Consider the following 21588-nt stretch of genomic DNA (forward strand, 5'->3'; position numbering starts at 1 on the left):
TCTGCACAAAGGACTGCAACTCACAACTGTCTAACCCCAACACTGATCTTTTCATGTCCAGCTGACTGTAATTCCCTCGTGTCCCGGCTGGCTGGTCCTTCCATCCGGCTCTCCAGGCACCACCTTTCTTGATTTCACATCCCAGCGCTTGCACGATCTGCCAATTTCCAATGACCTCCGCAACAACCAGCCACAGACTCAGTGTCGTAAAACAGCACACACTCATTATCTCACAGTTCTGGGGGCCAGTAATCAAAAAAACAGTTTCCTGTGGAGTAGGTGTCATAGTAGGTTAACTACTGGGCTGGTAAATTAAAGGTCAGCTGTTCGAATCCACAGGAGAAGGATGGATGGTGTGCTCTCAAGATTCACAGCTTCAGAAACCTGATGGAGGGTCTCCATGAGTTGGAACAGACTCCACCGTAGCGGCCACTGGTCTGGGGGGCAGATGTTGTAGGCAGGACTGTGCTCTCCTTGGAATCTCTGGGGTGAATCTCTCCCAGCATCTAGTCACCAACAGCATGCCTTGACTTGTGGCCACATCATTGCAGCCTCCAGTCCTAAACGACACTGTCCTCTCTCCTCCTGTGTGTGCATCAAATCCCCCTGCATCTTCCTCTCGTAAAGACACTGGGACTGCATTTGGGACTCAACATCGAATTCAAAGTTCTGGTGGCCAAGTGGGTAAGGAGTTGCACTACCAGCAGAAAAGCATGCAGTTCAAATCCACCAGCTGCTCTAAGAAATATGGGCAATCTCCTCCCGCGCAATTTCCAGCCTCTGAAAAGCCACGAGAGGGTCAGCTGAGGGGAGGTTATGGTTCAATGGCAACGGGAGTTTCTCCACATCACGTCTAAGTTCACCTGGTGCTGGGGGTTAGGATGTGGACACACCTCTGGGCCTGGCCCTCTATATAGATGTCTCTCCAGATAACCTCTGGCCTACTCCCTCCAGACACTGGGCTTCCTGTCCTTCTAGCCCTGGTCCGTTCAAGGAACGGAAAAGGGGTGGAGAGAGGAGAAGGCATTTCTGGGAGGGGGATCACAAGCGGTTACCACAAAGGGGCCCCGGGTCTCCCTCTGTCTGGAATTATGAAATGGTCCTAATAACACTTGCCCAGAGAGGGCTTGGAGAAGCGATGTCAAGATGTTTGGACTGGTAGATAGCTGCTCGGAGCCCCAAACAGCTCATAAAACAGAGGTCTTGCAGAGCAGAGATGGGAAATTATGGTCCAAGTGGGAGAGGAATCCTTCAGAGTAAGAGATGAGGGGGGCTGTGTGGGCATGGACCAGTGAGAGCAGGGAACGCCCCTTCATCTGTAGGGAACTCAGAGGGCTCTGCCTCCTGCTACCTTAGGGGTGAAGGTCATTAGTACAGATAGCTCACAAGTGCCTGGCTTAGATCAAATGCCCAGACATCCATCAGGCTTCCGCAGAGCTGTGCCCAGTACTGGAAGTCTTCCCATCAATGTCTGTCATGAGCGGTTTCATCTGATGCTGGTTTCATCCATTTTGGCCTCAAAGCGGAAAACTTTTAAGGATTGTGAGACCATGAGACCAACCACATCTGGTCAACTTGGGCTCACCGAGTAGGAGACGGGGTCACATGAATGAGCCTCGGGCAGTGAGTGCAAGACTGGGGCTGCCACCAATGTCCAAAGTCCTTTTCTCACTCTGAACAGACTTAGTGTAAAATTGGTGATGCTGTGAGGCTTTCCTTTAAGAATATCTCCTTTGTTGAGCTGAGCTCTGGTAGCATAGCCCACAGGGAGCTGTGCTCTTAACTCAAAGGCAGCGCCTCTCTGATGGTTCAAATCCAGCAGAGGCTCCACAGCAGGAAGGTGGCCGGTCTCCCATGTGGTTTACAGCCTCCTGATCTGTCAGGAGCAGCTGGCCCCTCTTTCTCCCCTGAAGCTGCTAGAGAGGAATGGCTTGGAGGTAGCAGCACAATTCCTGGCTCCCAGAGCTCCCTGTTCAGGGGAGGAACCTATCAAAGTACATTTCCTGATTGAAGACGTGGTGCTCACTGGCCTCATTCAAGAGCCACAGGGGCCCCAGGGGTGAACAACCTGCTCCCTGGGTCCCCATGACTCCAGCGTGTCCAGCCCCACAGTCTTTGTCCGCACACCTCTGATTCAGCCTCGCCTCCTTGCTTTCCGTCAGGTGCAGAGACTCGTCCTCATCCCCCCATTTCTCTGTGAGCTGTGGCCCCCACGCTAGTCCTGCTCCCATCTTTTCTGCAGATGGTTGCCAAGATATTCCCACAGCGCCCATCTCATTCTGTCATCATTTCTGATCTCAAAAATCGCTGCCAGGAGGAAGCACTCCAGATGATTGCCTGGGCAGCGCACAACGTGAAGTGGGTGACTACTCACCACAAGGTTGGAAAGTCAAACCTGGCCAGAGGTGTCTCGGAAGAAAGGCCTGGTGAACTCCTGCTGACAGGTCACAGCCTGGAAGACCCCACGGAGCACAGTTCCACTCTGACACACCTGGGCTCACCATGGTTGAAGCCGATTAGATGAGACACTACCCGGCTGTTAGGGCCCCTCACCTGGGATCCTCACCCGGCAGGAGCCTCAGCTCTGTGAACTCGTGTGGTTCCCCAGCCCCTGATGGTGCAAACCATAGAGTTCTCTCTACAAGAGGAGAGATTGACAGCTGGAACTCACCCAGAGGCACCTGGGAAGATGGGCTTGAAACTGACTTCTGAAAGGTCACAGCCTACGAAACACTAGGTTCTATCCAGTGGTCCTCAGAGCCTCTGGGGGTGTGGAGAACATTAGGGGAGGGAATGGCCTGGAATCCATATGGGGGGCACGCCAGGGTCCTCAGAGCCTCTGGGGTGCAGAGAACACTAGGGGAGGGAATGGCCTGGAATCCCTATGGGGTCCTCAGCACCCTATACTTGTCAGTCCTCTTGGCCAACTTGACTCCACATTTCAGCAGCCGGTCCGGCCCCTCTCCTCTGCAGTCCTGAATGACTCTCTGTCCTGGGATTCGGCCAACACTGTCCTGGCTCGCCCCCACCCACCTCCAGGAGGCCTTGGGACGGGCTGATGGAGGGATGACAGCACTGTCTTAGGCCTCACCTCCTTGGCTCTGCTCCTGCCTTGAATTCTTTTTTCCCCATATTTTTATTTTTTTTAATTGAGATTTTAATGAAAGTTTCCAGAGAACTTGGATTTCCATTTATTAATTGTTGCATACCGCCCCCCGCCACCCACACACCCCCAGTTCACTTTTCTCTTTAAAAAAAAAATTCTTTCATTGTTGTACAGTCCCTGCGCCTTGCCTTGAATTCTCATGCTCTGTCGGCAGGTGCTTGCCTCTCAGACCTTCCTGGGACTCACCCCTTCATTTTCTGATGTGCTCTGTTCAAAAGCCGCCTTCTCATAGACCTCACCCAATCACCTTCAGCGACACAGCGTCCTCTCTGACTCCAGACCCGTCTGAATCAGCTCATTACCTGCTTTCTTTCCTCCTTGAACCGTTATTACCTGTGAGTGTGTAGCTGATTTCCCATAGGATGAAATCTCCATGGCACCAGTCTCCAGCGTGTCTCCACTGGGACATTCCTTCCTTGGATGTGGCCAACACTTAAAATACTGAGCTGCTAGAAGAAAGGCTGGAAGTCAGAGTTTACCAGGAAGTGCATTGGAAGAAAGGCCTGGCAATCCAACGTGGCAAAATCAGCCACTGATGATCCTGTGGAGAACAGTGCTTCTGTGACACACGTTTCGGGCTGCCATGAATCAGAACTGACTCCATGGCAACTGACACGGTTTTGGTTTGGGATCTCCAGTGCCCAAACAGTGCCTGGCTGATGTCACACACTCAAAGAAGCAGCAGATTGATAAAGGAGTGGGGACCTTGTCTGGCGTGAGTCACAGAATTCAGAATTCCCTCTCGGGCTCTGTCCTGTCCCGCCACCGTGTCCCCAGGGTGTGCAGGCAGCAGCCCCGTGGGGGCGCAGTCCTTATTTATTACAGGAGTGAATGAATCCCTGCAAGTCCACCGACCGTCATTCTGCTGCTTTGACGGATGCTGACAAGACATGACAAGCTTGTTTTGGTATAAACGTGCTGGCTGATGAAAATGTATTCACAGGAGAGAAAAAAAGGGCAAGATATTTGAAGTGAGGACAGCCTCACGGACTGTGGTGGGGGCCGTGGTTGGAACGGTCGTCTTTGCCCCCTGTACCTCCCCACCTCATGTGGCTGTAGCTTGTCCGGCTTTGGGTACATTTGCACACCCCACCTTAATTTGATTAGCGACAGATGCTATTATCTGAGGAAATCTAAATTGCCTCTTCCTGTGCTAATGAACTACTGTACCAAGTGCATAGGGATTTTGAGAACAAGATAGATTTCTTAATGAGTGCCTAATTAAAGGGAGACTTCCAGGGTTCTTGGGGGGGTGTGAATTGGGGGGAAATAATCTATTTCTTACAAAGATTGACACTTTTATGACAAAATGAAAATGTTTTAAATCTAGTTTCGATTTTTAAATGTCACAATGTAGCAAATGAATCTGTGTGTAAGTGTCATTAAATGCACTGAGATGTGAGGGTGGGGTCCTGGGTTCTGCCATCTCTCCCCCTCCTCCCTCCAAAGCTGTTACTGAAGAGAGGCGAGTCTGTTGTTCTGGAAAGTTCTTGATCTGTGGTGAACACAGAACATATGTTACTTTTGCTCACTTTTGCTCCTCATGTTCTGAATACCACCTCTCATAGAACAGGGATCCCAAGAAAAGTGCACTTAATGATTGATCCTTAACTGGCCCAAGAACATACTGTTGTCTGGAATTGTGGGTTACTCTCCCAGAGTGCTCCTTGGAGACATGGTCGGCAAAGCTTCACCTCACATACTTTTGGGCATGTTTTCAGGAGAGACTGTTCCTTGAAAAGGGACATCATGCTTGGAAATGTGGAAGGTCAGCAAAGGAGAGGAAGGTCCTCGGTGAGATGGACTGACAGTGACTGCAGCCAGGGGCTCACGGGTGACAGAGACGATGAGGACGAGGACGGCACAGGATAGGTCGGGCTTCAGGTCTGTTGTTCACAGGGTCATTATGAGTCACACTCAACTCCATGGCCCCTAACAACAACATCAGATCAAAGCTAAGTTTAAAAGAAGCCCTGAGGGCACAGTAATTAAGTGATCAGCTGCTACCTCAAAGGTTTGCTGTTCAAACCCCACAGCGGTTCCCAGGGATAAAAGTGTGGTGGCCGTAGGCCTGTACAAAGATCCACAGCCTTGGATACCCCAGGGGGCAGTTCTTCTCCATCCTGCAGGGTCACAAGTTGTAATCAACTGGGCAGCAGTGCATATTTTGGGGGTTTAGCGATGTTTAAAGGAACCCTGGTGGTGCATTGATTAGGCACTTGGCTTCTGACAAAAAGGCTATACTGAAAGGGGAGAAAGTCTGACAGACTACGCCTGCCAAGACGAGGGCCTAGGAGATCCTGCCCGGCGGTTCCAGTCAGCCGGATAGTCCACACAGCTGCTGAGTTAGACTCAGCATAAGGGCAGCGAACAGAAGCGATGTTTACTGTAGCTCTGGGTGTCAGCAAGAGGGTAAGCCTTCAGTGACCCGCTGCATCAAAAGTGGCCTAAAGCCACTCGGAAGAAAGGCCTGGTGATCTGCTCCTAGAAAGTCAGCTGCTGGAAACCCAGGGAGCCCCCTTCTGCTCTGAAACACATGTGGACGTCATAAGTTGGGGTGGTTGTTTTGTTGTTTTGGTTTTTTTTTTTTCAGTTTGCTTGCTTCCTTACTTCTGTCCTTCCTTCCTTCCTTCCTCCCTCCCTCCCTCCCTCCCTCCCTCTTTCATTCCCTCCCTCCTTCTTTCCTTACCTTCCTCCCTCTTTCTCTGAGTAATATATAAACTCCGAAAGACATAGATGTTTACTTGTACGTGGGTAGACCTGTTTACAGATAGAAGTCTGTGCCTGGGCTTGTTAATTCAAGCTGATGTAACCATCAAGGGCATGTGAAGGGATGCGGGCCTCGCGGGTGGACTGTGGTTCAGGACGGGAATAGAGGAAGAGGAAGGAGCCCTGGAAACAGACGTGTGGGCAACCGCAGCGTCAGTGCTGACCTCACAGCAGCCTCCTCTGGCTCTGCGACTTCTGTCACACTGCTGCAGGTTGTCAGCAGCTCTGGGAGACTCCAAGGGGGGCTCATGGTGTAGTGAGTTCCATGCTGGACTACTAGCTAAAGGGTCAGTGGTTCAAGTCCACCAGCCACTTTGAAGGATGAAGACGAGGCAGTTTGTTCCTGTTAGGATTCACGGCACGGCCTCTGGAGCAGTGGTGGTCCTGGTTCTGATTGGCTCGGTGGCAGTGGGTATGGCTTGTTGGGGTTTAGGGAAGGCTCTCGAGTGCCTGGGGAGCTCTAGTGGCATTGCAGTAAGGAATTGGGCTGCTAACACAAAGGCCTACAGTTCAAATCCACCAGCTGTGCTTTGGGAGAAAGACGGCAGTCTCAGCCCATGCAATTTATTGACTCTGAAACCCACTGGAGGGTCAGCTGTGAGTTGGTTCTGACTCGATGGCACACAGCAACTAGAGTACCTGGGTGGTGCAAATGGTTAACACTCTTAGCAGCCAACTAGCAAGCTAGAAGTTTGAGCTCACCCATTGTTTACATGGAAGAAAGGACTGGAGGTGAACTTCTGAAAGAAAGGTCCTAGCCTGGGGAACAAGATGTGCATGGTTCTACTTTGATACACGGGGCATGTGCGTGAGTCGGAACAGACTCCACAGTGACCAGGGCAGGGCACCTCTACACCTGCACTTGACCGTCAGGGCATCTGGTCAGCCCGCCATGGCGGCCCCACAGCCCATCAGCATGTCATCTGCCAGAGAGCACTGCAGGCTGCTTTATCAGCCACGCCGGAGGGCACCTGGTCAGCCCACCATGGAGGCCCGATGGCCCATCATGTGGAACCTGGTTGGCCCACTGTGGCAGCCCCATGGTCCATCAGAATGTCTTTTGCCAGAGAGGACTGCAGGCTGCTATATCAGCCACCAGGGAGGGCACGTGGTGCAGAGGTGTGACCTCACCACTGTCACTAGCGGTGACTGCAGACATGGGTGCACTGAGTAGCAGGGGCACAGCAGCCAGGTCCTGGGTTTCTGGAGCTTCTCTCTAGAGATGCTGTGGTTGTGTGCCGTTGAGACCCTGTGGACAGGACCGGAGCCTTGCGCTGTGGCCGACCACGCTCATGGGCTCCGTCATGCTTGAGCCCGTGTTACGGTCACTGCCAGTTCTTCTCACTGAAGGTCATTTACTCTCTCTGACTTTCCGCCTTTCCCAGTGTGATGTCTTTTTTCCGAGGACCAGCCCCTCCTGACAACATGCCCAAAGTCTGTGAGGTGAAGTGTCACCATCCTCGCCTCCAGACAGCTGGGGATTGACCCAGCAAAGAGCTCCCCAGTGCAAGGACTCTGTTTACCTTTCACCCTTTCATGGGCATTCTCCAATCAGTGAGACCGACTGACCCAGCAACTGCAGCAGTGCCCTCGGAGGGACGATGGCTGAGATGGCCAGAGGGCGGCTGAGATGGCCGGACGGTGGCTGAGATGGCTGAGATGGCCAGATGGTGGCTGAGATGGCCGGACGGTGGCTGAGATGGCCGGACAGTGGCTGAGATGGCCAGACGGTGGCTGAGATGGCCGGACGGTGGCTGAGATGGCCAGACAGTGGCTGAGATGGCTGGACAGCGGCTGAGATGGTCGGACAGTGGCTGAGATGGTCGGACAGTGGCTGAGATGGCTGAGATGTCTGAGATGGCCAGACGGTGGCTGAGATGGCCGGACGGTGGCTGAGATGACCGGACGGTGGCTGAGATGACCGGACGGTGGCTGAGATGGCCGGACGGTGGCTGAGATGGCCAGGACAGCATGCAAGGGGTGGGGTCAGCTGTCACTCCAGCGTCCTTACGGTCACTGTGAGTCATAGTCGGCTCACGGCACCCAGCAACAATAGTCAGTGTTACTGAAATGTGCGTGAGTAATAACTGAGAAGACGGCATGCTTTATACACTTTCACTCAAATAATAATTGTTTTTAAAAGATTATAACAAAATAAGGACATTCTCTACATGATTTTCAGAATCCTGATTTCAAACTCAGACCTGCTGCCCACCAAGCCCATTCGGACTCTCAGCCACGTGCAGGACGGCAGGACTGTCGGCGGTTTCCAGAGGCTTTGAATCTTTGCAAAAACAAGTGGCCTCCATTTTCTCCCACAAATAGTGGCTGGTAGATTGGAGCCACCAACCTTCCCGTTCACAGTCTACTTTTTGAACCACTGGGCCACCAAATTTCCCTTCTAGAACTCCAGAAATCTTCAGTTGAAGGCAAAGGGAGGGTTTACACTCTCTGTGCACTCTTGGCCACGCCCAGGGTGAGGAGGTTGGGTGAATGGAAAAGCTATCCTGCTAGTAACCAAAGACACTCTGGGAAATGATTTGTTCTGGTTGCAGGGGCTCTGGAGCTAACTGTCCCTGGAAACGCTTCTTTATTCCCTGAGGCCTCGCGCAAGGATTTATCGGATGTTGTGACTTGGGTTACGATTTCTGTAACAGACTCAAGAGAACAAAAGAGACATGTTTTCCAACCGCATGCATCAGAATAATCGTATCCATTTATATAATGAATAGTGGGCGATTCCGTGAGACTTCCCCGGTCGGTCCACTGTGTCGTCTTTTATAAAATAAATGAGGTGCAGAGTGGAATCATTAGCTTCTTGATGCAGAACTGGTGGAGGCTGAACATCAGTCTCCCCTTGGTAAGAAATCACGGCTGCCTTTCCCAGCTCCACACCAGAATTACACAGCCTAGGGGTGTCCTAGTTCCGCTGGGCTTGCTAAAATGCACATACAGCTTCAGCATTCCAGACAGGAGAATAGGGCAAGATAGGGCCAAGCCTGGCCAGAGAATTGATCCCATAGAAAGCGACTAGCAATCCTTATCAGAGTCTAAACAGCTTTGATAAACACAAGCTGGGTACAGGGCATTCCCATATGACATCTGGTCTCCTTGGATTGATAGAGCCAAGAGAAACAGTCTTCTTGGCTGTATAGATACCTGAGGTAGTTCATCGAGCCAATGGTCCTGAAGGTACAAGCAATGAGTACTCGCTTCCTTAGAGGCTGGACCCCAGCGGAGTGAGCTTCAGGCTTGGATTCATTTCAGACCTGGGTCTGGAGTTGCTATGAAACTCAGCTGGAGAGAAGGACGTAGACGGAGTGTCAGCTTCTCAGTGGACTGGGCTTCTGGAGGCCAAGCCCACCTGTGAGAGTACCTGGACTGCAGGTTGGATCAAGAGCTAGAGGAAAGCTAGTCTAGAAGCTCTGCTGAACTATGCTGAATATCGTAAAGAAGTGAACACTGTGGCTCTTAGAAAGAATGCTTTCACGCAGGGTGCCCAATTTTTGAACAATTGGTAGAATCCCTTTTATGAAACACGTGCACTGGCTGCTATCAGGATTTCTGTCAATTAATTGATGTGTGGCTTGTGGTTACTGTTTGCCCCAAACTATTCTTGTAAAAAACAGTCCCTGTCACCCTCTGTACTCTGAAGAGATATCACTATGTACTTACTGCCCAACTGCAGACTGGTTCTCTAGAGAACCCCTTTTCACTCCCAACAGAGGGTGAGGCTTTGTTTTGATGTCGTGATATGTATTCAGCATAGTTCAGCAGAGTCTGCAGATAGAGATGTTCTCAGCTGGGGGTCAGTGCCAACTTGACTGCAAACAACACCAGGAAGAAAGGGCGGGCCATGCTCTTCTGAAAAGCAGCCATGAAAATGCTCTGGTTCACAGTGATCTGGTTCCATCGTGCATGTGGTCGCCATGCCTTCTGAACAGATTCAATGACAGATTATGGCACTGAAAAAAAAAATGAGGACCTGGCTGGTCAGGGCCGGCTTCAAAGCTCAGAGTCCAAGGCCTTTCCAGAGCATATGGTGCTTCCCTTAAATCTACCTGAGACTGAGCCAGGACAAAGAGAGTAAGACGGTGGAAGAGGCCAGTCTTCTGTGTGGAGACGGACTAAAGCCTGAAGCCCTGTAGAAAGTCAGAAGACTTCCAGAAGCAGGCGGAGTGGAGCTGGGACTTAGGCTATAACAAGCAGAGGAGGCAGACGGTGAGCACAGGCCTTCAGAATATGATAATCTCAGGAACTCCCTCCCCAATTATTCCTGAAAGCAAGTGTGTTTGGTGCTAGGGGTCCTTGACGGTGGCCATCGCTCTGAGCCTCCATGGACCACGTTCCTGGGGGAAGATCAGGAGAGTGTGCAGGTCTCTGGAATGCTTCTTACCTTCAGCCTGCAGCCCAGATCTGTTGAGTCCAGTCAACCCATTGGGACACTTTCTCCATCAGTGGTTTCTGAGGCTGAAGATAGAGACCACTCATTTCTTCCAATGAGTGGTCTAGTGATTTCGAACTGAGTTCTGAGGCTGAAGTCTAGTGGTTTCGAACTGCTGATTTTTCAGTCAACAGCCTGATACACTAAGAGCAATGTTCCTGCCTTATTTAGCCATCTGTCACCAAAGTCAACATAAAAGAAGAAGTAATCCCATGCCTATAGATGGAGTCAATTCTAACTCACAGTGACTCCCTTCCAGGGCTGTAAATCTTTATGGGCGAAAGCTGCCCGTCTCTCTCCCAAGGAATAGCTGGTGGCTTTGAACTAATGACCTTTTTTGCTTAACACTCCCATGCGCATCACCACCAGAGCTTCTTCAAGCCCAACATGAAACCAACCCATCCCTCTGTCAAATCAGTACTGACTCAGTGACCCTCCGCCGGGTTTCCATGGTGGTAAATCTTCACCTGAGGACACTGCCCGGCCTTTCTTCTGCCCAGAGCCCAGTGGATTCAAACAGCTGACCAGTCTGATACCTCATGTGTTACACCACCAAAACCCAACATTCCCACTGACTTTGAGTCTGTTCTGATACACAGCGACCGTCCATCAGATGCCAGAGACTGTGGATCTGTATGGGGAGAGGTGGCTGATCTTTCTCCCAAGGAGAGGCTGGTGGATTCAAACCCCTGATCTCTAGGTAAGCAGGTGCCACCAGACCTCCTGGAGCCCAGCATGTTGTTGTTGTTGTTGTCTACTGTCATGTTGGAATCAATTCATAGCTGACCTTCCAGTGGTTTTTAGAAACTGCAAATTTCATGGGAGAAGATTGCCCATCTTTCTCCCCTGGAGCAGCCCAGGTATTTGAACCACCTGCCTTTCCGTTAACAACGCAACGCCTTTTCACTAGGCCACCAGAAATCCCAAGAGCCTAACATAATGCTCCACAAACACTTGCTCTGTGACAGCATTGGCAGCACCCACCCCTAGAGAGGGAAAACCTTCTGTGAAGTAGGTTCTGATGCATAGTGACTCTGTGGGATTCTCCCTCATGGAGGTTTCAAGGCTCTAAATATATACACCTGAAGACGCCACATCTTTCCCCGATGGAATGGCTTGTGCATTTGAACCACCGATCTTTCAGTTAGTGACCAAGTGCTTAAACCACTGTGTTATTCATGATGTTCTGTTGAGTTGGAACCGACCCATAGCTGGCTGTAAATCACGTGAGGGAGGGGACAGGCTATCTTTCTCCCGCAGAACAACTGGTAGACTCAACCCACACGCCTTTGGGAAGGCAGCACAACTCCTTACCCCTAAGCCAACTCCTCACCTCCACTGTCAGCTCCTTCATGCAAACACTCTCCGTTTCCTGTGTCCTCTAATTCCACAGCTGAATGGATTCCCCACTTTCCTCTTCCCCACCCCCGAGTACCTCTCCCACCAGTGAAAACAGCCTTGTGCAGATTAATATTGAATTCCCTGCCATTTTGTGGATAAATTTCTTTTGCTAGACTGTGGCAGCAGGGGAATTCTCTCTTATTTGATGCTATAAAACACAGCAACCCTGAGTTTCAGCTTGCCCACCAAAGGAACCATAGCAAATGGGTCTACTTCCACAGACCTGCACAATAGGGCTAATTGCATGGGTTTGCAGCGTAAGCGGAGGTCGCCTGATTACTGGCTGTTTTGTACCGTGAAAGTACACATTAATTATTTAAGGGATGGACTTATAATTATTGTAAAGCCTTAAGTAATTACCTATAATTTTGGCAAGGGTTAGAAAAAACTGATCGTCTAGCAAACTCAGGTTTTAGTCATTAGTAAGATCATAATTACATTTAAATTGCAAAATGAAAATTATGCAATTTATCTCCCCAATAATGCATAAACATTGTCATGATTGTGGGTTTTAATAGACTATAAAAACGAGAGCAGGAGTGGGCAGTCGGGGCTAACTCCAGCTCCTTGCTATTATTTTCTGTTTTAACTGCTTCTCCCCTACCGTTGCTCTGCCAGTCTTCCCTGGGTCAGCACAAGGGTGGCTACCCTCCTCTCCACAGGAAAGCCGTCAGCTCTTTGGATGACAGGCGCGAAGCCAGAACCAAGCACAGACACCCGTATGCCTTCAGTCCCCGTCAGTTCATAGTGGCCCGCGTGTGTCAGAGAATCGTGCTCCTTAGGGAGTTCCTCTTCTGTCTTTTAATTGTGACCTGAGTGAAATTTACAGAGAAAAATGCTTCTCTAGCCAACAGTGCGAGCGTGTTTGTTCTGCGACATTGACAGCGATCACCATGATGACACAGCACTCTACCTGCTTCTTCCCTATGTTAACTGTTTCCACTTGTCCCTGTCCCTGCCTTCTGACCTTTATCCCCAGGCAGATTGCCTTTTATGGGGTTTTTATGCTTTAAGGTTCTAAGAATTGTGTATCTTCCTGCTGTTATCGTTCACATTCCTAGCCTGTTGCGTCTTTGGCTGAAAGTTGAGCCACGGGACAAGTTAGATCCAGGCTCCAAGGCTATCACATGGCCACTGTCACGAGGATCCCATCAATCTCCATCAGACCAGGAAATCAGCTCCTTCCCCCCACCCCACCCCCCACCCCCTCACGTTTTTCTACAGCTGGTTTTTCAGCAGTCGCTCACCAGGCCTTCCTTGCAAAGCATCTTGGGATAGACGTGAACCTCTGACCTTTTGGTTAGCAGCTGAACAGTTTAACCACACCTGCTACGGAGCCAAAACCACACTGCAATCCCAAAGGCACGTGGTTCGAATCCACCAGCTGCTCCACCAGAGAAGGATGGGCAGTCTCCTCCTGTGCGATTTACAGCCTCTGAAAACCTGCCAGAGGGTCAGCTATGGGTCGGTTCTGACTCAATAGTACACAACAACAACAACAACAACAACAAAGTGTTTGTGGCACAACAAAGAAGGGAGAGAACTTTCTGAGGGTCTGTAAGCTCGAGAATGCTTCAGGACTTAGATTTCCCTTTGCATGTATTGTTGGGCTCTTTTACAGATGGGAAAACTGAGGCTCAGGGAGGGGACGAGCTGAGCGTGCAGTGCTGCTGGGGCAAGACAGCAGCCTTTCCACCTCGCTGCCTGGCGTGCCGTCTTCAGCGCCACAGACCCACTCACAGCACGTAAAGAATGACGTGCCCTTAGCCTTGCCTGGCAAACCCCGCCCACTGTACTTGGGCATGAAACGAAGACATTCTCAGAGACGGATCTTGAGCCTGAAGGCTCCCTCCTTGCCTTTCTCCTTAAAGGACACTACGCCTTTAAAATGAAGCTCGTCCATTTCATTCTCTGTTCTCGTCTTGACTCTGTATCTCCGTCATCACTCACCCTTCACTGACCTCTCAGTTCTAACTTGTGGCTGTCTTCCACTGGGTGTCCGAGCCTGTAAACCTTTATGGGTGTCGACTGCCCATATTTCCTTGTTGGGGCGGTTGGTGGATACAAACTGATGTCCTTTCATGAACTCAGTTACCTTTCGTTGCCATTAAGTCAGAATCAGATGGTCCTCCACCAGGTTTCGGAGGCTCTAACTTTCATGGGAAGAGCTTTCCTGTCTTCCCACCGTGGAGCTCTGGCAGGTTTGAACCACCAGAGAGGAGTCTCCCATAAAGACTTCTGGTCCCAGAAACTCAATGGAGGGCCGTGAATGGAGGATTTTCTAAGGACTGTACCTACCACCTGGGTGATCCTTAGAAGCAAGGATGATGAGCTTCATCCGACACACTTTAGCATGTTGTTATTGTTGTTGTTATGTGCCAGTGAGTCAACTGCAACTCTGAGTGATCCTGTGAACAACAGATCTGACTGAGACCTGCCCTATCCTGCGCCGTCCTCACTGTCTCGGAAACGTTTGAGCTCTAGTCTTAATGACAGTCCCTCTCATCGAAGGTCTTCCTCTCTTACTCTGACCTTCCACCTGTCTAAGCATGATGTCCTTCTCCAAAGACTGACCCCTCTTAACAACATGCCCAGATGCGTATGTGAGACGAAGTTTCACCACCCTTACTTCCAAGGATCATCTGGTTTCACTTTCTCCAAAACAGACCTGTCTGTCCTCTTGGCGTCCGTGGGATGGTCAGTACTCTTCTCTCACACCACAACTCAAAGGCACCGGTGCTGCTTCTTTGGTCCTTAGTCAGTGTCCAGTTTTCAGATGCATAGCTAGCAATTGAGAAGACTATGCTTTGTATCAGGCGTACCTTAGTCTTTAAGGTGACATCATTGCTTTTAAGCGCTCTGGAAGGGTCCCTGACATGCTGTTGTTGCGTTGTTGTTGTTGTTGATTGCCATCAAGTCGATCACAATTCATAACAACCCTATGAACAAAGGGCCTGAAGCCTTTCTATAACTATCATCATTTCTCCAGGGTCACAGAGTTTCCAGAGGTGTGTGGTTTAAGACGTGGGGGTACCAATCATTCTGGGAAAGGTAGAGGGTTGCCTAAAGAGGGTGGGCCTCAAGGCGATGGTTGGACACAGTGACCGTGACAGTGGATGTGAGCATGGCAGAGACATGAAGATGGTATAGCACAGAGCAAGGTTCAAATCCACGGTTCACAGTCACGATGCGTCAGAGTCGAACTGAGGGACACCTGACAAGAACAGCAACATCATCCAGCTTCCTTTGCCTGTGCTTGGCAGCCCAGTGCACTAAGCACTGTGCCACCAGGACTCCTTGATGTCTCCATAGTGTCCTAGATTTCTAAGGCACAAACTGTCATAAAATAAACAGTCTCTCACTGGACTAAGGGTCCCTAAGGATTGTCCCTAAAATTCATTTACCTTTGACATCAAGTGAAGACGATGAATATGCTTCTTGCTGGAGTCAGTTATTTAATCATTTCTCCCCTGCCCACTGTGTCTGTGAGCTTGTGATAAACGCCGTGAGGGTGACGCAGGCAGGTAACCGAGCTCCAGGTCTGCTCGGTGAGCTGCCGCCCGGCAAGGAGGACCACCTATTAGATGAAAGACTGAGTGACGACACCAGCATACTTATCACCATTGATCAAATCACAGCCTTGTCTGGTTTGCTGAGCTAAGAGATGCTTTTTTTTTCTCTCTCTGCTGGAATGGCACAGGTGGTGCCCAAGCCAAGCACCCATCTGCCTGCCTTAATCAGGTTGTCTTACCTCAGTGTAAAAAGACAAATGTTTCCTATTGTCATCCTCTAATTATGAGATGATGCCAACAATAAATATTGACAGAGCATCTGATCTGTTTCAGATTTCATGTGAGCCAATACCCGTTGTCGTTCATATCGACCCTGCACTGAGTTTCCGGGGCCAGAAATCTTTATGGGAGGAAACTGCCCATCATTCTTCTACAGAGCAGCTGGTGGCTTCAAACTGCCAATCGTACAGTCAGCAGTGCATCACCTACGGCACCGTGCTGCCAACTAGATGGCTGGAGGGACAGACAAAGGCCTTCAACTAGTACCTCACATACTGACTTCAAAAAGTCATGGCTGTCAAGTCAGACTCGTAGCTGGCCCTCGAGTGGGTTTTTGGAAGCTGTAAATCATATGGGAGGAGATTGCCCACCTCTCTCCTATGAGGCAGCTGGCGGATTAGAAGAAGATGAAGCCTTGCCCATCCTTGTACCGTTTCCACATATGCTGGTCGGTGTGTGCCGTCAAGTGTGAACCATCCCGTAGCTGACCCTCCGGCGGGTTTTCAGAGACAGTAAATCCCATGAGAGGAGTTTTCCCACTACCCTCCCATGGAGCAGCGGGTGGATTCAAACTGGCTGCTGAGTGAGGGCTGACAGCACAACTCCTTACCCACTGGGCCACCAGAGCTCCCTCTTCCATCCACGGCTCTGACAGAACAAAGGGGAAGATGATGTGAAGCACTTGCTAATAAAGATCAGAGACTCCAGCCTGCAGTCCGGACCCGCTTACTTTTTCTCCCTGAGAAAAATGCTGACAGGAACGTTGTCCGTTTCCTCTGGAGAATGAACACAAGCTCTTCTCTCCCCAAGGGCGTCGTGCTGGCTCTCCCACGGCAGTGAAGGAAGGCGCTGGAGAATTGTCTGGCGTTCTGCCATCCACGCTGCCTGGTATGGAGAGAAAGAATTATTACAGGTGACCTTTTTATCAATTGTGACACCAACTGTTCTTTCCAAGGCACTCGAGTTCACGGCTGTGTTTGCTGATTCATGTTGCAGACCGAGGGTCCCAAGGAATGGAATAATTTTATAATTATTAATAATGAGACAAACAGCCAGGAATGAAATAGAGCAGAGAGCATAAAACAGGGGACCAGCAGTTCTTGACTGAAGACCCCAAGTTATGTTTCTCTGTATCTTTATTGAAAATTATCAGGAAGTAAATCACAAAGAGAATTCAATGCAAATGAAGCAAAGCTCTTTCTATTGAAAACCTTCTGCTTGACTCAGGAAGGAGGGGTTCACAAATGCAAGAATTTGGTTTACCTGTAACTATTAACCTTGATGCCTCAGGGTGAACTCTAGAGCTCAGGAAGTAACACTCCCTCTGTAGGGGACCCCTAGCTGTCTCCTGTCTGCAGGAAACAAACAGCTCATTTTCTATGGTCTGTTGCAAGAGAAATCCTAACTTATAAATCTGCAATTCCTTCAATTCCTGAACAAGGGTTTTTATATAATATTTGGCATAAAGTTTGGCTTCCCATAGATTCCTTCCAGTGGTCACACAGAACTCACAGACTGCATACACAGGTTGTTGGGGCAGTAACATTATGCAGGAGCTCTGATGGCCTCATGGGTAAGGAATTGCATAACCAGCCCAAAGGCATGCAATTCCACACTCCCAGCTACTCCTGGGGACAAGATGAGCAATCTGCTTCCATGCGATATGTCATTGTTAAGTACAGTCAAGTTGGAACTGACCCATAGCTGACCCTCCACTGTGTTTTCAGAGGCAATAAATTGCATGAGGAGAGATTACCCATCTTTCTACCATGGAGCAGCTGATGAATTTGAACTGCTTACCTTTGGGTTAACCCCATAACTCCTTACCACTAAGCCACCAGCTTTTGAAAACCGACTGGTAGATCAGCTATGAGTTCTGATGTGATGGCAACAAGTTGAGTTGTTGAACTGGTCACAGTTCAGGATCAGGAAGGACTCAGGATATAGTTCCAACAGTACAGCGCCTTCTCAGCTGTCCCTATTAGCAGGCCTCTTCCTGGGTCTTGATCTCTTGACTCTATTGGGACAACATCTACCTTGCTCAGGCAGGTGTTACAAAGCTCTGCCACTTGTGCCGAGAGGCACCCACCCCACTGGCAAGCCCCTTAACCTCAGGCACTCAGCTTTCTTGCTCTGTGGGCCGGAAATTCACCGCACCAGCCTGTGTCCTTTTCCTGTCTCTGCTGCCTCTGTGGCTGCTGCTTTAACTCTGATGCTGCTTCTCACCATCTCTGGTTTTACAGCTCTCTGTCATTTTCTGTCTCCTTTCCCCAGGATGTTCTCAGCTCAGGAACCCAGGGCCCAGGGACATGTTGCTCTCCTGATTTCTTTCCTGGTCATCATAATAACTCCTCCTTTCTACTTTGGTGATGGCAGACTCTAAGGTTAGAAGGATGGCGAGCCTGAGCCATCTCCTACCTTGGGTTTTATACCTTTTCTGTCTGGTCCCACCCTGCCATCTACTTCATTTACATTGTCTGCAAGCCATCCAATCCCCTTAGTATGCCAGAAGCACTTCGTTTGCATAGTCCCACCCAATCATTTGGAGAGAGCTATAAAGTCTGTGGTGAGAAAGGTCAAATAAAGTTATTTCCACACTGTGAAATCTCTTTCTCAGGAGGTGGGCACTGAAAGAAGGGCTCAGATAAAAGGTTAAGACATGGGGTAGGGCGATGGGGAGGGTACAGAGATTTGTACGTACAGATTAGTGCTTTGGTTTGTTGATGAAGTGACCTGTTAAGTGTTAGGTTAGGTTAGGTTAGGTTAGTGGACTTAAAGAAGAAATCAGAGAGAACGAGAGAAAGCTTAATGCAGCTTTATTGAAGGGGAGCTCCCGGGTGAGTTCCTCATCATGGAGAAGCAGAATGGCAAGTCACACTGTGAACTTACTGGGGAGGATTTTTATAAACAGAGTCTTTAGGGAGGTACATTCCATTCTGATTTACGAGCCACCTGCTAGCTTAGCCAGGCAGGCAAGGCCTTTTGCCTTCTTATCTGAAGCAGGCAAGGCCATCAACATTTGAGTTATGAATTCTTCATTCTTCTCTTTGGCCCTCTTTGCCCAGATTAACATTAAGTAGGTAAAACAGGGTTTAAAAAAAAAACCCTGTTAAATAGAGGTACACAGGTGACAGGATTCACCTCATGTTTGGTGAGGAAGAGGACCAGAGAGACCATCAGTGCAATAGCCTTAACAATGGACGTGAATGATCCGGCCTTGAGGACGGGACAGGTAACCTTCCATTCCGTTGCCAACATGAGTTTCATCAACTCAAATGACATCTAACTGTCACTCAGTCAGTCTAGCTAATTATTCTCTCCAAATGTGTAAGTAGCTAAAGTCAGTGAATGAAACGAGCCTTTAAAAACCTTGGAAGCATTTACCCGTGGGCCTTCTGTGTCCCCTTTGGCTGTCTGCCGTGGTTACACATCAGTGATCTTTCCGTGAACAAACGCAAGGCAGGCGGGCGAGGCCGTGGACGGTACAGCGGGAGCACAAGCCAGACAACCTCTCCTTTTTGATTCTGACATGAATTTTCATACCTCCGTTTGAGCAGAGACTTGCCTGGTGCATTGGAAAATTCACTTCAAAGGAAATAATAAAGTCTCGGTGCCGCAGAAATTGAGATGCTTTCCAATTTCCTAGCTTCAATAAAATGCTTCTCGGGGCATCTCTGAAAGTCACCCTGCACAGGAAATTGACAGCAGGGTTCATTTCCAAGGTAGTATGGGGGGCGGGAGACGGTGAAGCTGGCATTGAGCTAGGAGCCATCTAGCACAGGAACGGGTGGGCCTCGGGTCCCAGTGGCAGCACAAAGATTTTACAAAGAACAGGTTAGTTACCATGTAGTTATCCGTTCCTGACTCGTCTGAGCAAGTGGTGTGACTTCAGGGTTTCAGTACTCCATGATACTTATTTTCAGAGTGGTCAAAACCATAGATGTTCCTGAGTAGCGCAAGCAGTGTGTAACCAGTCGCTAACCTGGGGTTGACAGTTCGAAAATACCCAGGTTTAGCAAAGTTTTTAGCAAAGCCTTCCAGAAGATCACAACCACGGAAATTATTCTAGAGTATTTCTACTCTGCTGATGACCCGCTAAGCTGGCTAAGTGCAGGCTTACTTGTGCTTGTTCACTGATCTGTCATGAACAGGTTAACGTGGAGTTCACTACAGTCGCAGCCTGCATGGGACTGCTCATTATAGATTATAAGAGAGCACGAGTAAGGCCCGCTCACCTTGGTTTCTGGCTCTGTGACTCTACAAGGAGGTGCTATGGGATTGGGAGGGAGACGAATGCCAGCACCCTGAAGGAAGGGTTTTTTATGTGGAACATATGGAATTGTTCACCACAGGTTAGTAAATAAGCCTGTGCTTACGATGTCTCCTGGGTACCTTAACTCTGCCAGCAATGGCTCGTTTGACATGAGGCGTTGATTCTGCAGGAAGATCTGTGTGGTTGGTGGAGAGACAGACGCCAGCCATCCCTGGAAGCGGGATCAGTGATGGGGTGAACAGAAGGAAAGTTGTTCACTATCGTTGAGTAGGTCAGCTCAAGAAGGCCAGACTTGTTCTGCTTCTTGGATAGTCTGACATTGCACCTGGGGTCACTACGGGGCAGGATCAACAGGACAGAAAGGGATTCAGCTCAAACTCCTAGCCCGAGAGTCACCTACATGGAGACGACAGACGCTTGCTGCGCCCCAGAGTCAACTGAGATCTGCCTGCCACACAGTGCACACTAGACCAGGGTGGTGGCAAAGGCAGTGTGTCAGCATGGCTGCCTGTGATTCTCGGCAATTACAATGCCGTCGTTTCCTTAAAGAGATCCACTGTGATGCCGTTATTTCATGGATGAGAGCAGATGATCATTTCCTGGACAAGAACTTCTGCAATATGATGAGATCCACTGTGAGTTCTTTTCAACCAATCATTGAAAGGAAACTTTCCTTGGGGCTGAGGCTTACACCAAATAGAAAAGAAAGTCTGGCAACTCTCTCTTGGTTTGGCTCCATCTGGATTCTTCATCTGGCTGGTCACCCCCAGCTGTTGGACTTGAACCAGTGGCCTGACTTACCTACTGTTCTTGCATTCTTCGACTTTCCCTAACACACAGCATTGAGTGGATTCTGGTCCATGGAGACCTCGAAGGACAGTAGAACTTCCCGTAGTGTTTCCAAAGCTACATATTTTTATGGGCGCAGACTGCCTCATCTCTCTCTGTGGACTCAAACCCAACTCTTCCGTTAACAGCCCACTGCCATCAGGGGTCCTGACGTAGAAGGGCTGGTTGGTTACCGTGAGTCCCCTGCACACAGCACAGCTTGGTACACAGTGAGGTGCTCAGTAAGCGTTCTGAACTGTGACTGAGTGAGTGAGCTAATAAATGCTTGAGTGGCCCAGCGTCCGTGACTAGTGTTGGTGATTTCCTTCTTCCAGGGTCACTCCACTTTCTTCTTGCCTGTTTCCAGGTCCTGAACCCATGCTCTTGAAAGCTGTGAGCGCCTGATGTGTGCCCAGAGGGGTTGTGGGAGGTTCCCACCAACCATCACAAGTAAGAGGTCTTTGAATGTTCCCGAGTCTCTGAACTCGGGTTGTACCTTGATTACTCCCCGACGTGTGGCGGCCATCCAATTTCCCCTTGATAATTTAGCCCGTCGTCTCAACCAACAGTGTATGCACTTTCTTTCTTAATAAATGAGAAGCAGAAACTATGTGAGTGTCCATGTCAGCTCCCAAGAGTCTCTCCCAAGGGTCCAGACACTGGGCACCCTATGTCGGCCATGAGTATGCAGCCTGCCGGGGTGCTCCTGAGAGTTGCCATTCTCCCTCTCTCTACTTGGTTCTGGACCCCTGTGGCAAGCTCTCTGCATTGCTGGGCTCTGTGCATAGCCTTGAAAGGCAGCTCCCCAGCTTGCAAGGCCTGGTCTCCAACTGGGATGGTAATGGAGTCGTCAGCAAGCATCCCATCAACCTCTAAAGGCAGACGCTCCTGGCTGATGGGATTCTTGGTAAGAGGG

Source organism: Elephantulus edwardii, unplaced genomic scaffold (genome assembly GCF_000299155.1).
Source record: "Elephantulus edwardii isolate Elephantulus edwardi_28Jun2011 unplaced genomic scaffold, EleEdw1.0 scaffold00080, whole genome shotgun sequence".
NCBI classification, from domain to species: Eukaryota; Metazoa; Chordata; class Mammalia; order Macroscelidea; family Macroscelididae; genus Elephantulus; species Elephantulus edwardii.